The sequence below is a fragment of the Bidens hawaiensis genome, unplaced genomic scaffold, assembly GCF_021521415.1.
Source record: "Bidens hawaiensis isolate Kalapana, Puna unplaced genomic scaffold, B.hawaiensis_p1.1 tig00046753_1, whole genome shotgun sequence".
NCBI classification, from domain to species: Eukaryota; Viridiplantae; Streptophyta; class Magnoliopsida; order Asterales; family Asteraceae; genus Bidens; species Bidens hawaiensis.
Window position 1 is genome coordinate 126,767 of NW_027498345.1, and position 11,687 is coordinate 138,453.

Below are 11,687 nucleotides of genomic sequence, written 5' to 3' on the forward strand. Positions count from 1 at the left end.
ACCAAACGGTTCATCAATTTTAGAAATAACATTGGCAAATTGCTATTGGAGAAAGAAATTACCTGGGTAGCAGATGAGATCGATGTATTCGAAGGGTTTCTTGCTTCAAAGGGCTGGTAGCAAGAGCATGATGTGTAGATGGGGGCTGGCAGCAGCATCGTTCGTGATTTGGAAGGGAGGAAGCAACACTATTAGGTTAGGGTATTTTGGTCTTCTTTCTTATTCAGACTTTGTGTTATGTCTGACCGAATAAGAGGTTAGAAAAATCATTCAGAGGCAAATTTTATACCAGCCAAACACACTTAATCTGACCGATTCAGCTATTGACATCTGAATGGTCTCATTAAGAGGCCAAACAAATACCCCCTAAATCTAACGGGTGTGAGTACCTACAATATCATATTATCATTACCTCGGTTGATGCTCGGGTTTCTTGGTGATTTCGGTTAGAGAGAGAAAGTAGGGTGAGAGAGAGCTAAGTGTGTGTTTTTGATGGTGTATGGAGTAAATGGAAATGAATGGATTAATGCATAAATATGGTTTATATACTATGGGTCGTGGGCTCAAGCCCATGGCTTTTCTTCCTCTTTTTTTAATCCAAGTCCATAACCCATATCTATTAACCCAACACTAGCCTGACTCATAATAACTCATATTTTTATTTTATTAACCGAACGAGAAAACATGATGTTACATGACAGCGCCGGAATCGAAGAAAAACCCTAAAAACGCATAAAAAGAAAGCTGGTCTGAACATATGGCGTATATGTATATACACCGTATACGTATGTTCAGCGCATAAGATAGATAGATCGTATAAATAAGAGCAACGTATATGTATATGTAAGCCGTGTATGTTCGTGGCGTATATGTATATGGCGTGTATGTATGTAGCGCATATGTATATGGCGCTAAACCCGTAAATGTATGTAGCGCATATGTATAGGGCGTATATGTATATAGCGTGTATGTATATGGTCGTGTATGTACATGTAACACATAAGTATGTGCATGCGGTATATGTATAAGTGGACGTATATGTGTGGACTTATACGCCGAAACAACTTATACGTCTACAAGGACTTAAACGCTAGAGAGAAATTCCAAATAAACGAATGATAAACGACGTATACGCACGTAAACGATAGATATGGACTTATATGATATATGAACTAAATATAAGTAATTAATTAATAAGGAAATGTAACGTTTAAAACGGGAAATGACTGAGAAATATAATATAAGTAGGAGTAGTTAAGTTATGGTTGTTAATTGATACACAGTTAGCCGTGCACATCTCAAGAAGGGCATTACCGTAAACTCATAAAGGAATCGCTTACAGGTGAGTTTTTATCCCTCTTCCTTGTTATATTTTCGGGGCTGTGTACATACTCTATGTGATTAGTTAATACACTTACCTTAAGTGGTAAGTGTATGCCCTATATGATTTATGTGATAGTTATTGAAGTTATGATGCTTGAATGATATATGTATATTATATGAATGATTAAGAGTATGTATGAAAGTTATAAAAATAAATATATTGAAAGGTATGGTATGGTTGTATAGGAAGAAATGGACCGAACCCTAATAATACTCGAGGAAGAAGGGACCGGAACCTAATAATATCTGAGGAAGAAAGGGACCGAGCCCTAATAATCCTCGAGGAAGAAGGGAACGAGCCCTAATAATACTCGAGGAAGAAGGGACCGGACCCTAATAATATCCTAGGAAAATAGGGACTGAAATAATACTCAAGGAAGAAGGGACCGGATCCTAATAATATCCGAGGAAGAAATGGGACCGAGCCCTAATAATACTCGAGGAAGTATGACGTAATGCTCTTTAAAACGTATAAGTATGTAGAGTAAGATTAAATATAAAAGTATGAAAGAAAGAAAGAACGAAAGAAAGAAAGAAGGAATGAAGGAAATAAATAAGGTATATACTTATATATGTACGAAAGAAAGGTAAGCAGGTTATACAATATGTATCTTCGGATGCGTATGTATAAGTATGTATAAGTATGTAAATGTATTGTATGCTATCTGATTAACTAGAACTCACTCAGCGTAGCTGATTTGTAGTATGCACGCAGGTAAATAGATTAAAGCAGCTGGCTTGTGAGAGACACATGACATGATTTCAATGGACTGGCATCCAAAGAAGATTTGTCATGATGTTTTTAATAAGCTACTTTATGTTATGTTTTAAAGACAAGTATTGAATGTTTGTAATGAATGACTGTCTTTTATTATTTCCGCGAAAGTTTAAATTAACTCTGATATTTTGAACTGTGTTTATGAGTAAATCCAACGCAAATGTAGGGCACCGGGACAGGGGCCTCCCCCCCCCCCCCCAAAAAAAAATAAATAAATAAATAAAATAAAATAAAATTCCAACAAACCAACGGGAGAGGATATGTAAATATTTGACGAACGGTAATTAAAACTTCAAGTACCAAGGGTGACGAGTCAGTACTCTTGCCCTTCGACCATACTTTCTAGCCGCAAAATATCTCTTAATTTGAATTTACGATTAATGATATCATTATTGTTATTTTTTTTCGAAATGCAAACTTTTATAAACAAACGAGAACACCAAGAAAACTGCTACCTCCAGGAGCGCAGCTACCAACCAAACAAAACAAGAAACTACATGATAAAAAATTTACACCACATGGACCAATCAATATATCTATTTTTTGGTCTATTCTTGTACCAAAAAAACCCATTTGATTTTATGTGTCCAATTATATCTTCAATCTTCATCTGTTTACCTTCAAACATATAATTATTTCTAGCTTTCCATATTCTCCAGCAAGTAATAATTACAATCCCATGAAACACATCCTTCTCACGTTTGCTCAACTTAACCAATTTATGAAGATCTAACAAATCTTTAACCGTAAACCCATAAATAGGGGGAACTTTACACCAACGACTTATATGCTCCCACACAACCATCGCGATTAAATACCCTGTGGTAATATGGTATGCCGACTCATCTCCTGACTCGCATAAAGAGCACCGAATATTCTTGACCGGATATTCCTTCTTTCAAGGGCCACCTACTTTTCATTTCTGCTCTCCATGCTTGAATATTGCATTTTATCATAACCCCTTTACTCCAACTCATAATATAATTATTGCTAGCATCCTTATTATTTGTTAACAACCTTTTCAACCCACTTTCAGAGAATTCCTCCTTATTTCCCATCCACCGTTTCCGATCAGCTGCATACAGTATTTGGAAGCATTTCTTCCATTCCCCTCTTTCTTGAACAAAACTAGGATGACTCAGCCACTCCCAATTCCAATTGTAAGACCCTCCTTGCCACCAAAATCTATCGCTCACTTTACAAAACTTGTGTTTTTTCAAGTTTAAATAAAATTAGGGCATGCGCCCTTTAGGCACGTGTTCCCAACCCAAATATCGGTCCAGAAAGTAAGCTTCTTACCATCTCCCAGAACTCCTTTTGTCATGTCTCCTGTTTTACAACCATCAATTTTCATTTTGTTAATCGCTTTTGCTATTTAATCCAAACCCCAGTGTTACCGTTTTTAACAGGAAGTATGTCCCAGCCGGAACTCCGAGAGTGAGTTGCCATTACAATCTGTTTCCAAAAGCTATCACCTTCCGTCTTGAATCTTCAACACCTCTTAGCCAACAAAGCGTTATTAGTATCTCTAAGCCTCGAGAAGACCAGCATCTTCTTTTGGGATAGCAACTCTCTCGAGATATCATTTTCGTTATAAACCATTAACTAAATAACCTAAGATTTTTAAAGTCATCGTTTGTCATAATATATATAATTTAAGTAGAAGTAGATGTATATACATATAATTTAATTGTGCTTTTCAAATAAGTTGTAACTAATTAAAAGTAAAAAAAAATGAGACTTGAATTAAGAAAAAAGTGACGCAAAGGTGTGCAGGTAGTTAAGTTATGCATAACACGTTCCCAAACAAAAAAAGCTATAATCGTTACGGTCAAGTCAAACCCCAGTCAGTCACGATATGCCGTCTCCACCGCCAGCCACCAGCAGCAGTAGCTACACCACCATTCCGATCTCCGGCAGCGACGTCATTTTCCGATCCTTCCAAAACATGTCTTCTTTCTTCTCCCTCCTCCGTCCGTGGCTGGAATTCATCTCCTCATTCGAGCGCCCGGACCACGCCGCCACCAGACTCCGCCTCAATTCCAAATACTTCTCCGTCAACTACGCCCTCATCATCACCGCCTGCGCCGCCCTCTCCTTGATCGGAAATCCCAGGGCTCTCTTGATATTCGGTTCAGTGTTCATGCTATGGCTCGTGCTGTACTTCTTCCGTGAAGATCCGATGGTCGTGTGGGGGTATCACGTTCACGATCACCTCGTCACGGCTGTGCTTGTGTTCATCACCGGAATTGCGGTGTGGAATTTGGGTTTTGTTGGCAATCTGGTTATTGGGATTGTGGTTGGGGTTTTGGCGGCGGTTGTTCATGGAGTGTTTAGAAACCCTAGGGGAATTTACCTTGATGAAGTTGATGCTGAATCTCAAGGATTGATCTCACCGACATCATCTAGGGCTTATGATTTGTCCACTTGATATTCATATTATTTCTACTAACCTACCCTTTTTTTTTCCTTTTTCTTTCTTTCTTTTTTTTTTGGGATAGTGATTTTTGTGTTCGTGTTCAATTGATTGATTGATTTTGGATTCTTGTGAGGTTTTAGTTTGTAAAGTGTGACTTGGATTGATTTTCTTGTGTTGTTATATTCTGGTTTCTTTTTATTTTAAGGGTTATATGTTGTGATGATCATGCTGTTTTCTTTACACACTCAATGAATCTGAATTCTTGGAAGTATGTTCCTGTTAATCTAGACTCCGTTACTCCATAAAGGAAATGAAACGGAGGGATGAAAAGAGGTTATTGTGTTCCAACTTTCGTTAAATGTGTTCCTGAATTTTATTAAGAAAAAGGAAATAAATATGAAGGATTGAATAAATAAGAGAAATAAAAAGTAATTTGGGAGGAATCTCTTTCATTTCAATAGAATTGAAATAAAAAATACACTACTGACTTGATCATCCACGCTGTTAGTCATGTGGGGTTCCCTTGCACGCGTCTCATTACCATTAAGAAACGGACCACAAGGGACACGCTACATGTAAACCCTATAGATGATATTTTGCATACTCAGCTATGGTGATGGTTCGGGGTGTTTCTTGATAACGGGGGTATGTCATGTTGTGGGGATCACTAACTATTAATTAATTATACCTTAATCGTATCTAATGGCTGCTTGGTAGACTTTGATGCTTAAGCTTAGGTGGATAAACAATACATTTGATCGTCTTAACTATTCATTAAAAATAGAGCAACAAAAGTTTTAAATCTGCTAATTTTGAGGTTTAAGTCAAGTTGGGGTGATTTATGTTTGTTTGGTGAACTATTTGTCTTTTTGGATATTGTATTGAATAATTTGTCTTAATTGAATTTTATTAAATAGATATGGAAATTTTCAATATTGCATGATAGTACCTTGAGAGCTGTGAGAAATCAGCTCACAGCCCGGTATTTCCGCCTTAGGTTGGGGTGTGACAGATTGGTATCAGAGCCAGGCTTAAGATAGGTCGTTATTGGTGTCTTAGTAACATGCTTTGGAGCCCCACACGTGCTTATTTGTTTACCTGATGTGTTCTATTTGCTTGTTTACAACTTACATAATTACTTGCTAGATTAAGTACTTATTTAATTGTTTAATTAACTGTTTATTTTATTTGTCACACACACACACAACTCCGAAGTTATGATTCACTCTCAAAATATTTTATTACTCCGAGACTATGTCTCATTCTCAAAATATTTTATAACTTCGAGGCTATGCCTCAATCTTAAAATATTTCTATTAAATTTTATTAGATTATCTTCTGTTGTCGAAAATTTCCTAGTTTTGTTTTTGCTCGTTTTCACTTAAAACTAGGGAGTGTGACAAGATTCCCCACCATAGTGGAAATTGTCATGCGACCGACACTTTAAGCGTTTAACGTAACCAGCTAAACGGTTACACCCTTTATTGTGTTTTATTTTTTAAATATGTCTAGTCGGGTGTAAAACCCATGGAACGCCATGGACACGCCAACTGTACATTTGCACATTTCGTTATACTTGCGATATTTTGTTGGAACATTATCATCCGTGGTGATACACGAGATGTTTCAACTACTTATGTTTGAGTTCATTTATTCGTTATTTAGTTTGGTCGGTTAAACGTCATGTAACGCTCATTGGCCGACAAACTAATTGATTCGTTGATTCGTGAATTAAGTTGGGCCATTCAAAGAGTAATTTGACATCATTATACACGTTAATGTGTTTTGATAGGTAAAAAAATGGTCATACAAGCCGTATTACTTTATGCCAGTATAACAAATGGGGTGCGAACGAGCTGACACGAGCCTGAGCTAGAGCTCAACTCGTTTAACTTAGACTGTGTTCGACCTCGGCTTGTTTCAATATGTATTACTATTTTTAAGCTTGGCTTGGGCTCAACTCGTTTACTATTTATTGATAATTATTTTTTATATATTTATAATTATTTTTATATATTTATTTTCAATTATAATTTTATATAATAACATAACATATATTATTTTGTTATTTTTTCATAACATTATATATTAAGCTCGGCTTGATCGAGCTTTTTCACAAATCGGTCTCGAATAGCTCATGAGTGACTCGACTTGTTTGCACTACCATGTCATACAACTCATACAAATATTATGACCCGTATAATGTGTCATACGACATGACAGTGGTTGTGTGCTTTCGGATAGCGAGTATAGCAAATGTGGCCCAACCCTTGGTGGCAACTTGTATTCACTAAAGAACAATCAAACCCCAAAATCTATTATTTCCCCAAAATCTTTCATCAAAGTGATCAAAATGAGAAGAAACTTGGTCTAACCGAATATTATTTATGGCTTCAAAGAGGGTCGATGGTGCCACTGCAAGTTCAGAAAGCAGTGATCCAATTACCGATAGCCCAAAGCTCGATCTCTCCAACTTCTCATCAAATTTGGTCAAAAAGTCAACTTATTGATCTGGGTATTCTTTCTTTCGCCTTCCCTTTATTAAAAAGATTGCATCTTTTAACAGTAGCGGTTGAAGTTGCATCGTGTCAAAGCTCATAACTTTTGTAAGTCTTGTTGTGACGATAACATGTGATCCACTTGTGTTTCTTGGTATCAAATCATGCAAATCTTTACCTTCCCACCAATCTTTTTTGGTTTCAAGATTATCGATTACTATTAAATACGGCATATCGCGAAACAATGCCTGTTTTACCCTTTTGAAAGCTTCTTTTTCTTGCTCATCAAAGGTTCTTATCCTCCCTCTTTCTTTCTCTTCATCTGCACTCACATCTAATCCTAGATTGATGGATAAATTTAATATATTTTGTCTAAAATACCTTGATTCTCCACCTACCCATAAAACCATTTTGTATCTTTGAGAATATTTATGTGCAAACTCTAATGCAAGCTCTGTTTTCCCTATTCCTGGACCTCCATTTATGCACACAATGCTGCTTCCAAAACCCTTTGTTTTCTTGCATTTTGATCTTTTTAATGAATTTGATTCAACCCAAGTGTTTAAATTTGGTTCTCTACAGTTTCCAACTTCTGAATTTATAAAGTTTCCGTTTTTAACCCTACCAACCTCACTTTCATGATCTGCAACCCCTTCTGATTTGTTTTCAAACTCCGTACACCCGAAAAATGCCATTTCGATTTCGGCTAGCTCGGTTTCTCGACCGACAAAGAAGCGGTTTCTTGGAAACGGGATTTCATCGACAGCTTCGGCTACACTCAATCACTCATTCTTCCGAGTTTACCCTTCAAGATCCCGGCCGTTCTTGACACACATGACCGCCAGTTGGCCTCGTTTGCTTCCAGTTTAAACTCGTGTGACTTCATTAACCCTTCGATTGCTTCTTTGCATTCTTTTCGGTCTGAATTCTGAGCCAGAAGATTCACAACTTCCTTTGAATCAGTATCGAAGAATAATGGGACCAGATTCCTTTTTTGTGCAAAGAATCTGATCTCTTCTAGACTTAGATAACTGAACAGGCTGTCTTTGGTTACAACCACAACCCTGAATGTGACCGAACAAATTACTCGGTCAGCAACCTCGTGTGACTGAGAATCCGAGTATTTTGCTCAGTCAGCAACTAAACAGGCAATGCCTTGAAGCTCTAGCTTTGATTTAAGCCATTTGCAAAACCGAATCAAGTTCGGGTTTTGCCCGTGGTATCCTATGTAAACATCACAACTTCTTAGTTTTGCATTCACAGGTGAAACAGACCCTTTTTGGAATGAAACCTGTGGGACCGGGAATGAGAACGAGACACGCGGTGCTGTCACGTTGCTAACATTGGTTCGGGTATTGGTATTCGTGTCGTACACCGGGACACAGCTAACTATTTTGAGCTCCGAAAAATCGCATCTTTAGGACGGCGGCGTGTGGGAAGTGCTCGTGATGTCGTCCGAGCCGTAGTAGGATAGAGGGGTGGATGGGTGGGTGAATGTGGTGGTGTCGTTTTCTTCGGGTTGGTTCGGGTCATCTCCTGTGGCTCGGGGAGATATATAAGGGGACTGCAGGGCGGAGACGAAGGCGGAAGACGAAGGTGAGATTAAAGATGGTGACGAAGAAATCGATGTCGACGGAACAATGTTGTATGTTTTGATGGTGAGGTTTGTGGTGGCTGACGGTGGTGGTTCTTTATTCATACTATATATACTACCAGGAAGGAATGAGATCGGTATCGTACCGGACAATGAAATCTTGAGAAATGTAAAGATGGGATTTGTATTTAAGAAACACAGTCAAATCATTTAAGACAATCAGCTTTACTTTAATAAGATTGTTAGTGGGATATGGGAATCATTCAAGAACAGAAGTTGGATTCCAATTTGATAAAGTTAATTTATGCTGACAGAACAGAACAGAAGAAGAATTCAAAAATGGATTTAAATCTGTGGTGGTGATTGTGACTGTGTCTGTGTCTGTGATGAATGCAACAGTAGACTTTATGTGCAATGAAGAATGGCTTACATACATACATCCATCCATGTGAAACAAAACAATACATCATCTTCTTTCGTTTGTGAGCCTCACAGGTCACAAGTACCACCAAACCCCACCATTTTTAACAGTTTCTTGATATGACTGAGATGATTGTGGTACAGCATCTAAAGCTCAAGGTACAAGGTTTCTACAAAATCTTGACAACAGTGAACCCTATTTCTCTTTCAAGAAGCTGGGTTAAATATTGGTTTAATTAAAGTATTAACAAACCATTTTTATTGGGTTAGTCAATTTCTTTTTCTTTTTGTTTCATGTGGTGTCTAGTTTAAAATTTAAAAATCTTGGGAAATTACTAAAATAGACGGAGAGATTGAGTGGAATGAATCTAATGGGTTTTCTTTTTCCCAAGATTGGTTAGAAAAGTAATTTTAAAGAGGGATTTCTTCATAGAATAGTAACCAACTTTGAAAATTGTTTCAATCAGGTTACTGATAAAAACTTTTGTTCCAATTAGGTTATTGAATTTTCATTTTTGTTTCAATCCGAGATATTTTACCTGAATAGCAGGTAATCTAGGTTTTTTTTTAATTTATCAATGTTTTTACTTTGTATAATAACTTTTAAAGGTTGCGAAAATTAGTAAAAATGCGAAATGTAATTATAACATTCCGAAAATTTGCAAAAAAAGGTTCGGAAAATTGCATTAAATTGAAAAAAAATGCAAAAATTGAAAAAAAAAATGCAAAAATGTTCAATTTTTTTTTGGAAAATTGCAATAAATTACAACTCTTTTAGTTATATTGTTAATTTAGAGGTGGCAAATGTAACACCCCGACCAAAGGCGGATTATACATCGGGGCGCCACATATTGTTTCATTACTCGTGACACTATTGGGTGTCAATATTTAATAAATATATTCATTCACGCATGCGCAACGTATACATAAGATATAAATAAACCAACATAAATCAATATATTATAAATCATAATATTCGAACAGCAAAAACTTGTCTTGATATATTTTAATCTAGGTCCAAAATAAAGAACTTCCTACGTGTCCTTAAGCTCCCAAAACGGCTACTGCAAACCTGAACATGTGTTAAAATAAACGTCAAACACTTGCGTGTTGGTGAGAAATCAAGTTTAATACAATACATAGATAATAATAAATCTGCGCGCAACATGTGTATGTCTGGTTTTCAACAAGGGTGTAATCTGATCGGGACCAACTCTAAGAGACAAGACTGCCAGTGCTCACAATTGAGCTCACAAACAAGACTAACTGTGCATGTGTATACAAAAGAGAAAATCATAAACGATAGTTCTCCCGTGTTCATCTAATGGTACCATGAAAACTGCGGAATAGACCGTCAATACGGTTAATGATCCACACATACAAATAAACAGCCAAGTCTACGTCCTCAACACATGGGATACTGCGCGACTAAAGTTCATAAACAGTTTAAGACTCAAGTTTTGTATGAACACATGAACATCCCAAAGCATTTAAAATAAAAAGGGATTAGATACGAGATAACTCACTTGATAAAGATGCGATGTAAGATAATGCAAGAACCAACTCTTAAACAAGCAAAGTTAACCTATAATTAAAGATTATGTTTCAACGATCGGTTTTAGGTCTAGATAATAAGTTAGCATAATTAATAAGTAAATTATTATATATGATATATATATATTACCGGAAAAGCAGGGCAGAACAGGGAGGAAGACGGAGGCAGAGAGGGAGACGGCAGAGAGAGCAAGGAGCAAGAGAACAGGAGAGATTAAGTGTTTGTGTGTGATGTGTTATAAAAATATTATTATTATTTATAGGCAAACCCTAGGGGACATAAACCCTAGAAAAGATTTCCAAAAGTAAAAGAAAAGATATCAACGGTAAAAAAAGTTCTGAAAAGCAAGATCTCAAAAGATAACAAAAGATATCAAAAGCAAAAAGTAAAAGATCTCAAAAGGTATGGTAGCAGGAAAAGGGGAAAAGCAAAAGGGAAAGCTGCCAGGGAACAGTAAAAAGGCATGGGAGAGGACAGAAAAAGGTACAGGTCAAGCATGGCAAAAGCAGATCTCAAAAGATTATGTCAGTCACTTTATCTGTCAACCAATGGGGTTGGTGCGCATGCTGCGCCGAAAGTAACTATTCAGACATAAAGCAGATTAGGTCAACGGCTAAAAAGATAAGACAACACAAAAGCAAACGGCTAGATTTAAACAGAAGATACAAGGGTTAAGCGCGGGAAGGCTGAGTGCGCGAGCGCGAAGGCTGGCACAACAATCCTTAGCGCACTGCGGGAAGAATCACAAATCCTTAGCGTGCTGCGTGAAGAACTAGAATTCTAAGCGCATCGCGGGAAGAACATACATTCTTAGCGCATTGCGGGAAGAGTTCTCTTCACGCATCGCAGGAACAAGATGTCTTCACGCAGGCTTCCATGTAAGGAGTCTGGCGCGTGGAGCTGCAGACATCCTTAGGCGGGAAGAACCAAAGGACAAGCAAAGAGTTAGAAGAAAAAGAGAAACAAGGCTTAAGGGCGGGACGGCGACAAGAGGGAAAAGAAGGCGGAAAGAGAGAAGGAAGAGGGAGGGGACGGCGGAA

The 11,687-nt window shown here is 37.4% G+C and overlaps 2 pseudogenes; one reads left to right on the forward strand and one right to left on the reverse strand.

The window, feature by feature from the left end:
* The first annotated feature begins 3,983 nt into the window (after positions 1-3,983).
* Positions 3,984-4,592, forward strand: LOC143596603 (PRA1 family protein G2 pseudogene; annotated as a pseudogene).
* A 2,278-nt stretch (positions 4,593-6,870) lies between these two features.
* On the reverse strand, positions 6,871-8,777 carry LOC143596605 (uncharacterized; annotated as a pseudogene).
* Between the last annotated feature and the right edge of the window lie 2,910 nt (positions 8,778-11,687).